Genomic DNA, 21,178 nt, shown 5'->3' on the forward strand with positions numbered 1-21,178 from the left:
AAGTCTTCCCATACTTTGGCATGAGAATCCATCTGAGTGTCCACTATAGGTAGTCACCTCCCAATCTCCCACCCTCTTGCTCCATTACACACACCTTATGCACACACCCTACCTTCTGGTGGACTTCCTCAGGGTTATAAAATGGATGAGATATTTGGGAGATCTAAATATAAAGGAATGCAATTTTAACATATTGTGTCATTAAGAAGTTTAGGGGCTTTTAGACACAATCTGGAGGTAGTGGAAAATTAGATGCAGTGTTGCATTAGACATGTTTTTAGTATTTTCTTCTTTCTGTAAAAGCTGTAATTTTCAGAGTTTAGAACCAATTTAATGTCCCTGGAGTTAGAGCTTTTTTGTATCCATTGTCCATTAGGTGAATTACTAAGCCAAGAATGGAATCCATTTATAATGTATAAAATACTGTAAAATGTCTTAAAAACAGTCTTTGCAGGGGGAAAAAAAGCATCAGGAGTCCATTAAATTTGAAGACTGAGTTCTGAGGTTCTTCCTATAATCATATAATGGGTTTTTGTGCTTTGATAAGATGCATTAGATATTGGAAGATTTATTTAGAAGTTTGAATTCAATAAAAATTTATATAGAACTAATGCAAAATGCATTATGTTTGACATTTCAGACAGCTTTCAAAACTGAGTGTTTTGTCAAAAAACCCACTTTAATAATATTTATTATATTTTAATACAAATTAATAAATAACCTATGAAATGCTTCTGTGCTGTTTTTAAATGGCAATGTCACTATCACAGACATTTAGCAGGTTTAAAAGGGTTGTCATCTTTTGGAGATCCCTATTTGGAGGAAAGTTTGGCTGATCAGATTAATGTGACTTAGATTAAGGAGACTATACATAGATTACATATACAGTATGTATATAAACATGCTTAAATACATACATCACTTACTTAAATACATACATACTGAAATTCACACATATATAAACACATGTACATGTTTTGATTAATTTCATATCAGTTAATCAGATAATTATTTAATCAGTAAAAACTCAGCAGAACAAGGACGTGTGGGGGACAAAAGAAGATTAGTTTGATCTCTACCAACCTAATCCAACAAAGCAGAACCAGCATTTAATATATTTTTTCTTCATCTATTTCTAAAGAAAGAGAAAAAATTACCTACATTATACTACATAATTTCAGAGATTTAGTCAAATAAGCAATTTCCAGAATATGTTCTGGGATTTCTATAGTTTAAACTCAACTTCTTAAATTTCCTTCTTCTACACATCAGTATGTCAGAATCAATTATATGCATTTTAAAATTTATAGAATGAGCACATATACGTGTATACATGCAGATGTATATATAATTGTAAATGCATACATATACCTGTATAATTCCACGTGATCTTCACAATAACCTTGTGATGTATTCATAATACTGATTAATATCTACAACTTACAAATAAGGCTCAATTCATCTCAGAGGTAAAGAGGTTTGCCCATTGTTACACATTAGTCCATCAAATACTCCATAAGCATTTATTAAGCACCTACCACATTCCAGGAACTATAGTAAATGCTGAGAATATAAATAGATATATAATCTATATCTATCTCTCTCTCTATAATATATATATAAATATAAATAGAGGCCAAAGACAGTTCTTGGCCTCAAGGAGCTCACAATCTAATGGAGCAGACAATAAACAAACAAATATGTACAAATAACGATAAATCAGAAATAATTAAGAAAGTAATTAAAAATTAATAGAAACTGAGAAATCTCGTCTTCCCAGAAGATGGGATTTTAGTTGGAACTTAAAGGAAGCTAAGGAAGGAAATGTTGTCCTTAATCTGGTCCTCCAAGGTTTTAGTTTTCTCCTCTATAAAATGAAATTTGACTCTAAGATCTCTAAGTTTTCTTTCAATTTAAATATTCTGTGATAAGATTTAGAGAAAGAAAAATCTGTTACAAAAATTTATGTATAGTCACCTGCTGTGGACAATTGTTAGATTATCAGTATGAGCACTTATACCTCATAAATCCATAAATGCTGCAAATGTATGCACACACACATAGGAACTTACATATACATATGCACATATATTATAAATATACATATTCTATGTATATTGCACACAGATATGTATATATATATTTGTATGTGTATACATGTGTATGTGTATATGTGTGTATGTGTACATATGTGTATGTGTATATGTATGTGTACACATACACACACATATTCTGTATGTAATGCCTATTATGTATTTATTAGTTAGGGGGATGGCCGATTCTAAATCAACATACAAAATTTCCCTGGTTAGGATATAGAACTTGAAAGACTCCAAAGGCATTTGCTATCCTAAAATGATAATATATTCAACCATGTCCCTTACACACACACACACACTTGCATTGTTTGATTTTCTTTTATGTATTTCTATGCAGTTTAATGGATATAAAAATCCACAACAGGGGATTGTATATAAATTATTTTTTGCATATAAAAGCCTGGAGGGTCAGAGTATGAACAAAATGCAGATTTTATGTGAAGAGATGGAACTCTGACCCCAGGTCCTGGATTTCATGGAAAATTCTACTGCTATGACATTTTGGAGATGTGGGTTTAAATCCTAGATGAATCACTTATAGACTGATTAATTCCCAGTCACTTGTTGAGTACCTACTATGTATAAAGCATCACCCATCATTCTGGGAGAATCACTGCTTTCCTGCAACAGATTGTAATCCATCCAAGTTTTACCATTAGACTGTGAGCTCCTTGAAGGTAGATGTTGCTTTTGTCTTTTTTTTGTTTCCTCATGTTAGCACAGTGCCTGACACATAGCAGGCTTTAAATAAATTCTTGTTGACTTGACTTCTTATCCTGTATAACTCTTATCCCTGTTCTACCATAGGTCCTCCTCAGCGGGGCTCTCCTAATATTCTGCGTACCACCTTCTCCAGACATCTTGACACCATGAATCATGTGCACTGTTCATTGTTGGTTCCTTAGCCCCACTACTTTGGTTCACCTCTTTTCTCAGGCACATATTTCTCTGATGACATAGATTATTCCCTTTCTGCATAATTTTTTTTGGTCAGTGTATCACAGACTGTTATTATCCATCATTTTGTTGTGACTTTCCATTAACTATTTCAATAACCCATAATTTTATTTCTTCTGAGATTGACTTATTCAAAGACTTACATCCATATTAATATCTTTGGAAGAATGTTGTTGTTAAAAGACAGGCCTTTATTTTGTAGAGAAACTAAAGACTGTTAAAAGCATGTTAGAATTCCTTGAAAGGGTGGAGCCAAGATGGCAGAGTAGAAAGATGCACATACACATAGCTCCAAACCCACAACCCATAGAACGGCTACAGGGAAGTAACTCATGGCGAATTCTGCACCCAGAGGCCACGGAACATTGGAGCGAGGGAGATTTCTGTTCTGGAGAGACCTGCAAACCTCTCGCAGGGGGTCCTTCGCGCTGCGGACTGGGCGCCGGGACTGGGAGCTGAGTGCAGCCCTGCCACGGTTGCACCGAGAGGAAAAGATCCTAGCGGGCTTCAGGGAAGGGATCTCCAGCAGCCACGTGGGTCCCTCCACCCACAGAGGGTCCTGCAAACCTCTCGCAAAAGGTCCGTCACGCTGCAGATGCGGAGCCCAGCCCAGACCTGCTGCGGCCGCGGCCGCAGCACCAAGAGAAACAGATCCGAGCAGGCTTCAGGGACGGGATCTCCAGTGGCCTCACAAGTCCCTCCACCCACAGGTGACGGGGGTCCGTGAGAGAGTCTCTTTGGCGCGTCGAGAGGGGAGTGGGGTACCCCCATAATTCAGGCCCCCCTGGGAGGTAGAAGCTGAGAGGCGGCTGCAGACAGGGGCTCCCCAAGAGGGCGGGAGCCTGAATCCATTGTGGAAGGTCTGTGCATAAACCCCCTGAGGGAACTGAGCCTCAGAGAGGCAGCCCTGCCCAGACCTGACCACCTGAACATAATCTCACACTGAATAGCAGCCCTGTCCCCTCCAAAAGCCCTAAGGCTGGAAGCAGCATTTGAATCTCAGACCCCAAACGCTGGCTGGGAGGATCAGGAGGTGAAGTGGGTGTGAGGAGAATATTCAGAGGTCAAGTCACTGGCTGGGAAAATGCCCAGAAAAGGGAAAAGAAATAAGACTATAGAAGGTTACTTTCTTGGTGAACAGGCATTTCCTCCCTTCCTTTCTGATGAGGATGAACAATGCTTACCATCAGGCAAAGACATAGAAATCAAGACTTCTGTGTCCCAGCCCACCCAATGGGCTCAGGCCATGGAAGAGCTCAAAAAGAATTTTGAAAATTAAGTTAGAGAGGTAGAGGAAAAGCTGGGAAGAGAAATGAGAGACATGAAGTCAAAGCATGAACAGCAGATCAGCTCCCTGCTAAAGGAGACCCAAAAAAATGTTGAAGAAATTAACACCTTGAAAACTAGCCTAACTCAATAGGCAAAAGAGGTTCAAAAAGCCAATGAGAAGAATGCTTTCAAAAGCAGAATTAGCCAAATGGAAAAGGAGATTCAAAAGCTCACTGAAGAAAATAGTTCTTTCAAAATTAGAATGGCACAGATGGAGGCTAAGGACTTTGTGAGAAAGCAAGATATCACAATACAAGCCCAAAACAATGGAAAAATGGAAGATAATGTGAAATATCTCATTGGAAAAACAACTGACCTGGAAAATAGATCCAGGAGAGACAATTTAAAAATTTTGGGACTACCTGAAAGCCATGATGAGAAAAAGAGCCTAGACATCATCTTTCATGAAATTATCAAGGAAAACTGCCCTGAGATTCTAGAACCAGAGGGCAAAACAAATATTCAAGGAATCCACAGAACACCGCCTGAAAGAGATCCAAAAAGAGAAACTCCTAGGAACATTGTGGCCAAATTCCAGAGTTCCCAGGTCAAGGAGAAAATATTGCAAGCAGCTAGAAAGAAACAATTCAAGTATTGTGGAAATACAATCAGGATAACACAAGATCTAGCAGCCTCTACATTAAGGGATCGAAGGGCATGAAATAGGATATCCCAGAAGTCAAAGGAACTAGGACTAAAACCAAGAATCACCTACCCAGCAAAACTGAGTATAATACTTCAGGGGAAAAAATGGTCTTTCAATGAAACAGAGGATTTTCAAGCATTCTTGATGAAAAGACCAGAGCTGAAAAGAAAATTTGACTTTCAAACACAAGAATGAAGAGAACCATGAAAGGGTGAACAGCAAAGAGAAGTCACAAGGGACTTACTAAAGTTGAACTGTTTACATTCCTACATGGAAAGACAATATTTGTAACTCTTGAAACATTTGAGTATCTGGGTACTGGGTGGGATTACACACACACACATGCACACACGCACACACACATAGAGACAGAGTGCACAGAGTGAATTGAAGAGGATGGGATCATATCTTAAAAAAAAAATGAAATCAAGCAGTGAGAGAGAAATATATTGGGAGGAGAAAGGGAGAAATGGAATGGGGCAAATTATCTCTCATAAAAGAGGCAAGCAAAAGACTCATTAGTGGAGGGATAAAGAGGGGAGGTGAGAGAAAAACTTGAAGTCTACTCTCATCACATTCCACTAAAGGAAGGAATAAAATTCACACTCATTTTGGTAGGAAAACCTATCTCACAATACAGGAAAGTGGGGGACAAGGGCACAAGCAGGGTGGGGGGGATGATAGAAGGGAGGGCATGGGGAGGAGAGTGCAATTCAAGGTCGACACTCATGGGGAGGGATAGAATCAAAAGAGAATAGAAGTAATGGGGGACAGGATAGGATGGAGGGAAATATAGTTAGTCCTATACAACACAACTATTATGGAAGTCATTTGCAAAACTACACAGATTTGGCCTATATTGAAATGCTTGCCTTCCAAGGGGAAGGGGTGGAGAGGGAGGGAGGTAAAGAAGTTGGAACTCAAAGTGTTAGGATCAACTGTAATGTTCTTGCCACTAGGAAATAAGAAATACAGGTAAAGGGGTATAGAAAGCTATCTGGCCCTACAGGACAAAAGAGAAGATGGAGACAAGGGCAGAGAGGGATGATAGAAGAGAGAGCAGATTGGTCATAGGGGCAATTAGAATGCTTGGTGTTGGGGGGGAGGGGATAAAAGGGGAGAAAATTTGTAACCCAAAATTTTGTTAAAATGAATGTTAAAAGTTAAATAAATAAATTAAAAAAAAATAATTCCTTGAAAGAAATCCAATCCTCTCTCCATCCTGTCCAATCCTTGTGACATTTTACTGTCCACAAGCAGTGTCCGATCAAGACAAGTGTAGCTATAATGTCTGTTCATTTAACAACACATCCTATCTAAGACAATAGTGGTTCTTTCATAACTTCTTTTTCCTTTATGGATAACTAGAACAAACTCTTTTGAAAGGTTATGGGTGTCATTAGGACATTCCATGTTGTTCAATGTCTTCATGCAATTGGAACAATACCTTCAACATATATGAGCATATGGAGAACCTCACTATGCATAAGAAATCCCCCTTTGAGCTAATTTATCACTATACTTCTCCCAAGATAATGATAAACGCTTTGGATGAGTAAATGTTTTATGTTCTCTTGATATTAATAATCAATGGATAGTCAAACAAAGACTTTCACAAATGACAGTCTAGTACTACTACTACTACTACTACTACTACTACTACTACTGTAGTATGTAGTCATACTACATTTTCACACTGTTGACTGAATATGTAGAAAATAGAACATTCCACTATGCTTACCATTTATTAACTATAAAGATAAATCAGATGTTGTAGTACAAAATACCACATTAAAGATTTTCCTGCAACAGAGTGCCACCCATGTATACACTTATAGTAATCAAAATTCCTTAACCCAAATCAAAGCATACTTTTGCTGGACTATTCTTGAGATGACTACATTATAGCAGTTAAACATCTTTAGGAAATGGTGATAGTATGTGATAGTCTGTTATTTTGTACATTTTCCATCCTCTAGCATTGTTAGTTTGCTTAAATATATTGGAGTTAGTTCAGTTCTGTAATATATATAATTTTTAACCTTTCTTCTAATTTAGTATTGGTTCTACTTTTCCTACAAACAAGTCAGTAGTTTGATTGTATGAAAATAGTTGATTTAGAAATTACTTCCACATTGGTAATCAGTCATTTCCTGTCATAATATAATCTGTTTTCAATTTTTTTTAAAATTTTTGTGAGGCATGCTTTCCTTATCCTCAACTAAATCATTCTTTTCTAGGAGGAGGTATTTTGGCTTTATAGGAGTGAAACTTTTGTTTATTTTACAAATCTCTAATCTCTCTGGAACTATGGAAGTACTAGAACCTTGTTTTCAAATACTAGACAGCCCCCCGTACACACATACATACATACACACACACACACACACACACACACACACACACACACACCAGTTCTCCCCTGTGCCCACCTTTACATTGAAGTCTGCAGATATTAAAATGTATGATGATTTAGAGGATATTACCAAGTTCTTTATAAGATATCTCTCTCATAATCCTCTGCAACAGTTGTTAGAGCATACGTTAAAATTATTTTCATAGCAGTTTGTTGTTTGTTTATTTTTGTATTTTCACAAACATTTATAATGAATACTGCAATAAGATGAGCAAATGTCCCATGGAATTATGTTTCTTCCTTTGGATACGCAGAAAGAATAGCTCCTTTATTAATCTCTCATCAGAGATACTGTAAGCTATACTTCTATGTAATTTTAACTTCCTTTTGCCTTCTCTTTTAATTCTTTAGGAACATTGTTGAGATGGCTATAATTCAGTTCCTCCAAGAGTATATCTAGTCAATGGTCATAGGACAAGTTAATTATATTGTTAATTGTTAATTATAATATCAACAATTACATTAATGTTTCTAGATGATCAGAAAGACATGTGATTCTTAGCAGTCTCAGCCCCCTTTTTCATCATTCTGCCACTGACACAAGAAAAACTCCCAAGATGACAAGAACAAGAAGAAGATAGCCATTTCAAAGTGTGGGCAATTTTCATCACATTTTGGTTTTTTTGTCTTAACCACCATTACTTCTGTGGCTGAAGAGAGTACTTACCCCACCCCAGTCAGCATTCTTACCCTATAATCCTTATGCAATTCTCTTTGGTTTAATTTCCCTTGACTTTCCACAAATCAGGCTTGATTGAAAAGTCAAGTTTATACTTATGAAATACAAACAAAACTTCAGCCAAAAGTGAGCACTGTTTCCTTAATCTTTAAGTCTAGGTCTACAGAGTCTTGGTAGCCATTTTGTATTTTCCTGGTTTCATGTGTTGCCATGATCAAGGAATTCATCACCAAGTCAACTTGAATAACCTTTCCTATACTTAAGTTGTCTTCAGAAGGCAGATACAATCCCATTTCTAAAACTTAAATCTAAACCATTCCAACATGGAAGAATCTTATTAAATGCCATCTTATGAGTTGTTGGGTTTGCCAAAATGTTAGTTTTCCTACCTAGATTTGTATTATTTGAAAATTTGATAATCATTTTACCTATGCTTTTATTATTTTTGAAGCTAAGAAGAGAGGCTGGGATTTATTCCTATGGAACTGAGAGTTGAACATCCATGAGAAGATGAAGTAGAGAGAAAAGAAAAGGCCAAGGATAGGAGCTTGGGAAATACTTGTCTCAATATATTGATAAGAGAAAATAAATCTGGTGATGAAGACAGAGATGTGGTCAGAGTGATAAGAGGAGAATCAAGAAAAATAGAAAAATGTGGATGGTAACACTGAGAAGCTTTGAAGCCTTGAGGTAGGATGTTTCAGGAGCACACAACTGGTGGTTGATATAATTAATAAGTAGGAGTCAAGGAACGTACAATGTAATAATTTCAACATAAGCATGGAATATAGAAATATTAGGTCATCAGCAATGTCAGACTTTGCAGGTATTCAGGAAAATAAGCCTAAGAATGGCTGCTGGATTTTGATGATTTGATCATATGATAGAGAATAATTTCTACAAAGAATGAAAGATGGAAGTTAAGGTGTGGTGCAGCTGGGTAGAAAGGAACTGAAAGCATGAAGTACAGATTCCTTTTTTCAAGAAATTTGGCACTATGTGGGATGTTATAGATGGGATGATCACTAGATAGGATAGGAGGAAGAGGGTGTTTTATTTGTTTTAGTACACGGAACAATTAAGTATATTTGTAGGCAGGCTGAAGGAAGCATTAGAAAGGGAGAGATCAAAGATATATAAGAAAGGAGGGATAATTGTGGGAATGAGATTCCAGAGAAAAAGGAGCAATTAAGATAGAGATGAGCTAGCGTCAGTTTGTACTAGCTGCAAAGAGACAATTGTTATATTTTCTGTGTGAGCACTATACCTCATGAATCAATAAATGCTGCAAATCAGGGCTGGATTTATCTTGTTGATTTTCTAGACTTAAGAAAGTAATGAAGAAAATAGTGTGTTATGAATATGTGTTTTTTCCCCTAAGAGCTACCAAATACCCCAGGGATGGGATTAATGTCAAGTGGTTGGTTTAACCTTGGAAAGTTTTTGCCTACCTCTTCCAGAATTGGAAAAGAGAAGCAAAGAACAGATTCTCTTGTTGAGAAGTATTGAGGCACAGAGACAGGAATCACAGGAGTTCACAATGGACAGCCTTGATTTTAACAAAATGGGAGGCAATGACCATTTCTCTGACCATGAAGGACAAAAACTACTTTAGAAGTTTGAGTAGAAAGTCAAGTTAAAAAGGCAGGAAGCATTTGTTAAGCACCTACTGTGTGCCAGCACTGTGCTAAGTGCTGGGCATACACAGAAAGGCAAAAATATTTGCTGCCTTCAAGGAACTCACAATCTACCTGGTAGTCAATGTGCAAATAACTATGTAGAAATAAAGTCTATACAGTATAAATTGAAGATTATCTCAGAGGGGTAGCAATAGCATTATAGAGAATTAGGAAAAGATTTTCAAAAAAGTGGGATTAGTAAGAAAAAATAATGACAAAATTCATCTGGAAGAACAAAAGATTAAGAATATGAAGTGAATACATGAAAAAAAATGTGAAGGAAGGTGGGCAAGCTGTACCAGGTCTCAAATTGCATTATAAAGTAATAATCATGGAAACAATCTGATACTGGTTAAGCAACAGAATAGTGAATCAGTGGAATAGGTTGGGTATATAATACATTATAGTAAATGACCATAGTAATTTAGTGTATGAAAAGCCCAAAGATCCAAGTTTTGGGGACAAAACCCCCACCTTTGACAAAAATTACTGAGAAAATTGGGGGGAAAGCATGGTAGAAACTGGGTATAGACTCACACTGTGTACTAAGATAAGGTCAAAATGGATACACAATTTAGACAGAAAGGAAAATACCATAAACAAATTAGTGGAGTATGGAATAGTTTAGTGGTCAGCTATGAATAATGGAAGAATTTAGGTCCAAATAATAGATAAAGAGCATTACAAAATGTAAAATGGGTAGTTCTGGTTACGTTAAATTGGAAAAGTTTTGCACAAATAAAACCAATACAACCAAGATTAGAAGGAAAGCAGAAAACTGCGGGGAAATTACAGCAGCATCTCTGATGAAGGCTTCATTTCTCAAATATTTAGAGAATTAAACCAAGTTGTTATAAGAATACAAGTCATACCCCAGTTGATGAATGGTCAAAGGCTACAAACAGGCAGTTTTCAGACCAGAAATCAAAGCTATCTATAATCATATGAAAAAAATTCTCTGAATCACTATGGACTAGAGAATTGCAAATTTAATTAACTCTGAGGTTCCACCTCATATCCATCAGATTGGTAAATATGACAGAAAAGTAAAATGATAAATGTTAGAGGGAATGTGGGAAAACTGAGACACTAATGATCTGTTGGTGGAGTTGTAAACTGATTCAACCATTCTGGAGAGTAATTGGGAACTATGCCCAAAATTCTATATAACCAAAGGTATGTAACCTTTGACCCAGCAATACCATTACTAGGTCTGTATCCCAAAGAGATCAAAGGAGAGAAAAGGACCTATTGGTACAAGGATATTTATAGCAGCTATTTTTGTGGTGGCTAATAATTAGAAATTAGGGAAATGCCCCAAAATAGGGAATGACTGGAAAATGGCTGTATATTGTGATGGAATATTATTGTGCTATAAGAAATGTTAAGTAGGATGATTTCAGAAAAAAAAAAAACCAGAAAGACTTACATGAACTGATACAGAGTGAAGTAAACAGAGCCAAGAGAACATTGTATACAGTAACAGCAACATTGTAACAATGACCAACTATGAAAGACTTAGCTATTCTCAACAATACAGTGATCTAACATAATGCCAAAGGAATGCATGAGGAAAAATGCTATTCCTCTCCAGAGACTGTCGTCTGAATATAGACCAAAGCATAGTATTTTTCACTTTCTTCCTTTCTTTCTTTTTTTAAATTCATTTTCTTTCATAAAATGACTAATATAATTTTACTTGATTGCACATGTGTAACCTATGTCAGATTGCTTACCATCTCAGGGAAGGGAAAGGGGAGGGAGGGATAGAATTTAGAATGCATTTTGAAAATTTTTTATTTTATTTATAATGTATAATATACATGTTAACACTTTTAAAATGCTAAAAAAAATTTGTATATTATTGGGGGAACATAATATTGTTTTTTAAAACAATGATATTCACCTAAAAAAAAGAGAGATGAAGGTAGGATTTTATCAGACTCTTGAAGAAAATCAGAAGGTAGGGACAAAGAAAGAGAGAGAGTTCTAAGTATGGGGAATCACCAGTAAAAATGCATAGAATTGAAAGATGGAGTGACTTAAGACAGGAACATCAAAGAGGCCATTGTCATTCCATTGCAGTGTGTTTGAAGAGTAAGAAGGTGTGTTGAGTGTGCTGGAGACAGCTTGTAATGGTTTGAGAGAGCAGATAATTAATTTTTCATTTTGAACACTTTGAAAATTGGCAAACACTAAAAATTAAAGCTTGATTTATTGTTTTATTGGTTGTCTAGACTTAAGAAAGCAGTAGAAAATGTTAATAATTCATTAAATTTAAAAGTGTGTCCTGCATGCATTTAAGGTGGGATGGGGTGGGGAGGGAACTGATTGTTAAAATTTACCAGTGGGCTGCTAAGTGTAGAAAGATTGGAAATTAAATCTTTGGAAGAGTCACCTTGGAGAATAAGAATGAGAACTGAGATAAGTTGCAGCAAAACAAGAAATTTATTTATGTGTAAATGTTAAATACTTTGCATATGAAGAGGTCATAAATCTGATGGCAATTAGGAACAAAACCTGTAGTTTCGCAGGTCAGGGTGTTCTCTGCAATTTATAGTCTTAGAGAGCTACCTAGACCACTAAGAAGTTGGGAGACTTGCCCAGAATTCTGTAGCTAGTAGGAGATGGAGTTGGAATTTTGTCTTCTTTGTCTACCTGGATTTGAGGGAAGCTTTCTATCCACAAGGACATGCTACCTCTCTGACTTTATAGTGGAATAAAAAGATAATATTCTTCCAGAGGATACCTCCATATTGATCACGTTAATGGCACAAGTAAATGGTTTAGCTTTGCAAAGATTCTGCCTACCTCTCTGAAAATTGGAAGGACAGAATGCATTCTCTCACCGGGAAGTATTACAGAATTTGTGGAGCTTACAACAAACAACCTTGATCTTATCAACAAAGTAGGAGGCAATGACCATTCCTGTGACTATAGAAAACCAAAAATACTTCAGAGATTTGAGGAGAGAGTCAAGTCAACAAGACTGGAAGCATTTGCTAAGCACCTACTGTATGCCAGACACTATAGGAAGTGCTAGGTGTACAAAGAAAGGCAAAACTATTTGCTGCTCTCAAGAGCTCACCATCTAACATGTGGCCAATGTGCAAGTAACTATGTAAAAATAAGACATATACAGCAACACTGCCAGAAGATGACCGTCTACTCTAGTTCACCCCCTACTTCAAAAAGTAGTTCTGCCATCTTGACAGATGTTCAATGAAAGATATGTATTAGGTGTCCAATGAGTGGTTATTGAATAAAGGAACATAACCTTTTTTAAGTTTCTTCTTTTGGGACATAATCCTTCAATCTCATATGTTTATTTCAGCTCAGAGAACACACAAATTGAGGGTCTGTGAATGCTTTCCTGGCAGCAGTCTCAATTGTAGGATGTGACTTGCTTTCCTAAGATCTTGGTCCCTTTTTTATGTGCTACTAAAAACCAAAATAAAACCCCACAACTGCAGAAAGCAGACTAGAAATTCTTCCACTCAAACAGCTTGAGGGCCCTACCTTACAGGATTCTGAAAGGAAGGGCTATTCAGGGATATGAAATCACACAAGTGAAACCTGAGGAACACTTGCACCAAAGCCCATGTGAAGTTAAATTGGCAATCAGCTCAAACATTTCTTATGGCAGAGCTGCCTATTGGGTAAATAATATGCATTTTATAAAAACATTCATAAATGCAAATTCACACAAGAGATTGGAATGGCTCCTTAGGGTTAAATGAAATACATATTAACAACACTTATGAATAGTAAATAGCATGCACTTTAAAAATGGGCTCAATATGTATTTACATAATAGCCTGTAAGAGTTCCACTGTCAAGGAAATAATACTGTAGTTGCCCTTAAAAGTCTTTAATTACCTACAGTATTTGCAGAGAATTCTGTAATGGGTTTCTGGATTGTGTCCTCCACTCCTCTCTTTTCTGACATTCTCCACTTTTCTTTTTGCATATATCCATCCATATCTATAATGTATGTCTACAATGAAATTAATTTTCAAATGGTATTAAAAGTAACACTCATCTAAGAAGAATTGCTACGAATGGTTTCCATTACGTGAATAAGGAAATTTCGCAGGGAAACCTGAGATACCAGGCTGATGCTTTGTCCATATGGAGGACTCTATGAAGCAAACCAACCAAATAAAAGTGGGGATTGGGGGATAATGAGGCTGGAAACCATGTGCAGATGATACTTCCGTGAATTAAGAACAGAATTTCAGGATTTTCGAAAACCAGTGAATACTTTTGTTTGAATGTGGAAAATAATTATAACGATATTCATTTTAATAACTAGGGTTTATGCAGCACTTTCAGGTTTACAAGTCACTTTACAAAACCTTATTTCAGCTTGTCCTCACAACAACCATGGGTATTAGATTCTATTACTTACCTCATTCTACAGTTGAGGAAATTGAGGTAGGTATTGGTTAAGTGGCTTGCCCAGGGCCATATAGTTAATAAGACAAGATCTGAATTCAGATCTTGCTGATTCCAGGTTTAGTGCTCTATGTATTTGTAGCACCTAGTTAGCTACAGAAGAACAATTGGCCTTACAGTTAAAAAACCTGAGTTTGTAGTCTCAGGTCTAATCCTTCTTAGATCTGTGACCCTAGACAAGTCACTTAAGGGCTCCCTGGGCTTTTATTTACTCAAATGTAAAATGAAGGGGAAGCAAATACTTGTCTCCATTACCTCACAAGATTGTTCAAAGGGAAGTAGCTAATAAACTTTAAAATGGTGTAGAAATGAGTTCTTATTTACTTATGGTGATTATACACCTTCCTCCCCCACTAAGTTAGCTGAAGACAATTAAGATTTAATTCCAAATATGAAATTGGAGCAAAAGGACAGTTTTGCTCAGCAAAGATTGCTGTGTAAAATAATGCATAATGCTCAGCCAGGGCCCTTAAGAGCAGTTGGCTGCCTGCATAATTTAATTTGATGGGCATTGTAAAAAAAAGTCCCTTGTCCTCAAAATATTCAGTATTTTAAATTTTCCAATATTGGAAATTTTACCATTAGACCTTCATTTCTTTAGATTCTGAAGTATTCTAAGCCTTAAGAGTCCACTAATCAAATGCAAGTAGCCCCCGAGAATACTACTTCTTACCATATATTAAATTGTTATCAGCCAACCCTCTAGCTTAGAAAGTGGAACAGCTCCTAAGGAACATGATGCAAAAGAAAAGGGGCAAGGGGTGGAGAACAAAGCTGGATCATTCATGTATACATATATGTAATATATACACACAAAAACATATACACATATGTGTTTGTATCTGTATATATGTATGTGTATGTATATGAATGCATGCATGCATGTGTGTATGTATATGTGTGCTTATATATGTATGTATATGCATATGTATACATATACATATGTATAAAAACAAGTCAGGAATATCAGAATACGAACTCCAAAAGAGGATACGGAATTGTGACCAGGGACACTTAGGCCAAGAGGATGAAAAGCCAAATTGTTTGCAACACCTAAGGGGGAGATACCTTACTTCTTTAGCAAATGTCCTGCCCCATTCCCCTGTGCCTCCCCTCTTTCCCCACTCTCCCTTCCCTATATGAACTGCTAGTACCTAGGCTCAAGGGTTACAACTTTATTCTAGCCCAAACCAATTATTGTCATCACTCTATGAGAAGTCTGATAAAAATACTTCATTTCCTATGTTCTCATGCAGTCCTATATCCCAATCAGAGCTGGGCTTCGGCAGTGATTTTGGGAGCTCTCTAAGACAAAAGGCAGATTCGGTGGCACTGGGAATGTAAATCAGAAAGTGGTATTTAGGTGTCATTCATCACTCTGTCCTGGGTGCTTAGTGGCACTGTGGTACTGAAGATACCATTCTACAATGGAGCTGTAAATCTGAGGTCAGGCTCACTTGTGATTATAAAAGATCCCCTGGCAATTTTTGCAAGAGGCAAGGTGTTAATTCCAAAGTCCTGGCCGAAATCCAGCTCAGGAAATTACTTTCTGCCTACCTAAATTACTCTTCTAGTTCCAATTGGAAATTAATTCTTGAGTTCTCTCCTGAAAAACATTACTGTTGTAACGCTGCTGGAGTGGAGTGGTTAGCACAAAGCTTTTAGTTTCCCCTTCTTTCATCTTGCCCTCCCTACCACACTTCCTTGCTGAGTGGCACAAACTCTGGAGGTACTCTCTTGACTGTCATTAGCCATGGCAGGTTTGGTCTCCAGAGCCAAGCTGCTACTTTTTCCCCTGAGTCTAAGGGTAATGTTTAGGGGCTGAGGGATTGTTTGTCTAATGCTATAACAAAGATATGATAGTGAATGTTTAATAACCAGCTCTCCACAAAAGTATGCACGGTACACATTTAAGTTTTATTTACATGATTAACATTTTTACTGTCTCTTTTTTAACTCTCGCCAATCAATAAAATAATAAATCAAGCATTGATTTGTAGTGTTTACTGATTTCCAGGGTGTAAATACTCCCAGTGAAAATTGAACAGTGGCTGTCCTGAATTGTTTCAAGGTGACTTTAGCACACAGTTGACCATAATTCATGTCCAGTCCTTTGAGTCATGTCTGACTCTCCATGACCCCATTTGGGGTTTTCTTGGCAAAGATACTAGAGTGACTTGTCATTTCCTTCTCTACTTAATTTTACAAATAAGGAAACTGAGGCAAACAGGGTTAAATAATTTGCCCAAGGTCAAACAGTTGGAAGTATCTGAAACCAGATCTGAACTCAGAAAAATGAGTCTTCCTGACTTCAGGCCCAGCACTCCACGCACTACAGTATCACCTAGCTGCCCTGACGATGATTCATAAACTCCCAATCAGACAGTAAAACTTTTAGAAAAATGGCATTTTATTAATAGCAATGTAGATGGTAGAGTTGGTATAAAATATTCTCTAAAACTTTGTGATATATTCTTTCACCAGGACAATCAGAGTTCAGAGAAAAGTGGTCTCAACTTTAAAGAGTTAAGGAATAACTCAGCTCCTCCAAGTCCTTTTGTTTGAGACCTCAAGATGTCCTTTCTATATGATATATTTTTCTTTGCTGGGCTTTTGTAGACACTTGACTTTGTCTTTCTCAACATGTTCAATCTCTCCATAGTTTGTGATTCAGACATTACCATCAGCCTAACCATTACATTGCTAGGACACCAGGGGAAAAATCCAACTCATCCAGATCCTTCAAAGTTCATGAGGTGATTCCAGCCAAGGGGGTGAACATAGGATATCAAGGCAAAGGCTGAGGCCTAGGATGTTGCTCACCCAGCCTCAGTTTCCTCAACTATAAAATTGAGTTAATAATAGCACTTATCCTGTAGGGATATTGTGAGGATCAAAGAGAATAATATTTGTTTAAGAAAAAAAAACATTTAACAGTGCCTGGCACATAGTAGGCAGGCCATAAATATTTATTGCCTTCCCTCTCCTTTATCTCAGCACACACATACACACACACACACACACACACACACACAATTGATTCCTTCTCAAGGGTTTAGCTGGCAAACTCCTCTCCATTGCCAAGTGCTCAATTTTGAGGAGATCCTAAATTAGTTCTGGTTTTATACAAGAACCAGAGGATGTGTCCAAATCCCTTAACCAATATCAGCAGACATCTTGTTCATTCTTAGGGAGGTGTCCAGGCCTTGTTCAAAGCTAATGAATAATCAATGTATATTCACACTTTGTAAATGTATCAGGGTATAACTTGTCACTTAACTTAAGTAGTGGTAATTGTAGTCTCCCATCCTAATACTAGAAATGGAACTTGGATTGGAAGAATTTATCAGAAAAATCTCCATGTAGATTCAATGTGGGTATAACTAAAAACACTCCCAAGGGAATAATGGTCTGGGGCAGCTGTCCCTGGCCACAAAGTTTGGATAGCTCAGTACTGCTGGACAGTACAGAGGAGAAAGTTGGGGAAAGAAGTTGGCGAGTCCTGAGGTTCACAGAGATACATACAATTAACCCTGAAAAGATAGCAAGTTGTTGAGGAGAAAGTTTATAGCAGCTTTTCTGTTTCTATACTTTCCTCCCCACTGTGCACCTCAAGCTACATGTTGCCCTTGTGTAACCTTTTCCCTCTCTTTACAGCTACAACTTCCACTCTTGTTGGTTTCGATCTGATTTCACCTATATAAAATTATTAGGGGCACAATGTGATTTTCTACGACCCTAATCTGACTCCTCCTGAAGTCTACTCCCTTTGGACTGTTCTAGGCCTATACCTCCTTTTACAATATATATACATTCTTGAGTATGTTTGCAGGAATTCAGTCATATAAGTCCACTTATTTTCATTATGATTTCAGAAATATTTTGCCTTAATTATTTATTCTTAACCCGGCAGTAACAACTAATACTTTAAGTTAAAATTTCTGCTACATCCTTTCTCTATATATCTAACTCAACCTCTCTGACAAGTAGTCAATATCTGTTCAATTTAATTCAAATAGCAGTTAGTAAGTTCTTACTATGTATAAGGCACTTTGTAAGTCACCAAGAATTCAAATATAAAGAATAAAAACTGTCCTTTCCTTCATTGAGTCCACATTGGGGTGGAAGGGACGGGATGCAACCTAGATTCTGCGTTCAAATCTCTCTTGAGCTTTTTGACTTCGGGAAAACCACTTCATCCTTCAGGGTCTCAGTCTCCTCAGTGGCTAAAGCAGGAGTTGGACCTAGGTTCTCTGACTCCAAATTTGTTTTTCTTTCATTTGTGCTTTCTGCATTCTTCTTTAAAGAATGTCTGCCTTGATGACTGACTTTGATAGACTTGGCTCTTCTCAGCAATGCAAGGTTCTAAGACAACTCTGAAAGGGTCATGATGGAAAATGCTGTCCACATCCAGAAAAAGAACTAGGGAGTCTGAATGCAGTTCAAAGTATACTATTTGTTCTCTCTCTTTTTTTGTTTCATTTTGTTTCTTCTTTCCTGTGGTTCATTTCATTGGTTATAATTCTTCTTTGCAACACGACTACTGTGAAAATATGTTTAATATGAATGTATATGTAGAGTCTATATCAGATTGCATGCTGTCTTGGGAACGGGGTATGGGAGGGAGGTAGAAAAAATTTAAAACTCAAGAGCTTGTGAAACTGAATGTTGTAAACTAAAAATTAATTAATTAAAAAAGAATAACTGCTTTGTCAAAAAAATTTAAGGAAATACAATACTATCTCAGTACAAGTGTAGCTTCTCTCTTACTAAATTTCAATTTGTATCTATTATTATTTAATGTAATCCTAAATTTTTTAATCTGCTTTAAGTATAATATCTTAACCATTCATGTCATGGGAGTTAAAAAAAAAGACCCTTGCTTTGTTCAACACATATCAAGACCAGGTGCCATATTTAATGCCTAAAACATTATGTTAATAATAAAGGAGAGGCAATGGAGATAAGACTCTGACCTTCCAAGGCATTCAGAAGCATGTCTTATTCCCCATTTGGCAGCTAAGTGGTACAGTGGTTAGAGTGCTGAGCCTCAATTCAAATCTGACATTAAGCACTTTCTAGATCTGTGACCCTAAGAAAATCACTTAACCTCTTTCTGACTCAGTTTTCTCAACTATAAAATGGAGATTATAATAGTAATATAATCATAATATAAATATTACATATAACTATATATATATAATACAATTATAATAATATAATCTCCCAGGGTTATTGAATCAAATGGGATATGTCTAAAGAATATAATAGGTGCTTAATAAATGCTTCCTTTCTTCCTTGCTTCCATTCTTCCTTTCTTCCTACATAAAGGGCCCCTAACTGACACTGACATTTATTCATTCAAAATGCATTTATTAAGCACCAGCTATATGTCAGGAACTAGGTTCATTAATAGTGAAGAACTCTGGCCAGACATCAGTAAAGAACTTCTTAAGTCAAGTGAGGCTGGCTAGGTAGACAGGGCTAAGTGGGACTGTTCAAGATAATAATCAATCAATATATTAATCAACAAATATTTATTGAGTAACTATGATATGTCAGGCATTTGAGCAGAGTGTTGGGTAATTAAAAAGCAAAAGAAATTTTTATTCAGCTAGACCAACTACTATCAAGGGCCTCCCATGGAAAGCAACATGGGAGAATGGAAGGATACTGCATCTGTAGTCAGGGGTCCTGAGTTCAAATACTTACTCTGTCATTACCCATGTAACTTTGATAAGTTACTTAATCACTATGGTCCTCAGTTTCCTCATCTGTAAAATAAGGTACTTAGAATAGATGATCTCTAAGCTTCTTTCCAAGTCTAAATTTATGATCTAGAGAATTATGTTACCAGAAAGAATAGAAACAAAAAGTTTTAAACATGAAGAGGGATAAACAGGAAAACTGCATTATGGTTAAATGGACCACAGATCATGAATCAAAATCAAGAGAGACAGGAAACTGGATGTTCATTGGGATAGGGAACTCCTAAGTCAAGAAACCTCTACAAGTGCAGGTAGGCATCACTCCTACAACATACAGCCTCAGAGAGTACTAAATGGTTAAGTGACTTGCCCAGGGTGATATCTTACAGGTGAGACTTGAACTCAGGTCTTCCTCACTCTAAAGCTACTTTTCAATTCACTACTTCATTGTTTTTCACAATTCAATGCTAAATATAGAAGTGCCAAATGACAGAGAATCTAAATTAATAATGGAAAGGTTAATTGATTTTCAAAATGACACATACCATAACACAAGTATATGAAAATTTAATATTCTCTTAGAGGTGGAGAAATCTAATAGAAGATGAAACAAATGGAAATATAGAACTGAACAAATTTATTGGAGAATATAAAATTATAAGACTTATGGTGTTCTAAGGGGAAATCAAAGAATATTCATATTTCTTAGCATCATGTGGTATCTTTATCGGAGGCAGAAAGAGATAAGTGGTACAGTAGATAACAGGGCTGGATTAGAATCAAGAGGACCTGAATTTCAATCTTGCCTCAGACACTTACAAATTGGATGACCATGGACAAGTCACTTACACTCTGTCTGCCTCAATTCCCTCATCTGTAAAAATGGGAAAAATAATAACACCTACATCACAAGATTGTTATGATGATCAAATAAGATAATATTTACAAAGTACTTAGCAAAGTACCTGACATACATTAGACATTTAATAAATATTTGTTTACTTTCTTCCATTACAAAGTGAACAAAATAATAGACCACAGAATAGTCTTAAATAGATATAAATATAGGCCATAACACAATAAGAATAGTAAGTAGTATGGTGAACACAAGCAAAAGACATAAACTTGAATGTAAATAATTATTATATCAGGAATAATAAGTTGGTCAAAGAACAAATCATACGAATAATTAATATGCCGATGAAAG

The sequence above is a fragment of the Notamacropus eugenii genome, chromosome 1 (genome assembly GCF_028372415.1).
Source record: "Notamacropus eugenii isolate mMacEug1 chromosome 1, mMacEug1.pri_v2, whole genome shotgun sequence".
NCBI lineage: Eukaryota > Metazoa > Chordata > Mammalia > Diprotodontia > Macropodidae > Notamacropus > Notamacropus eugenii.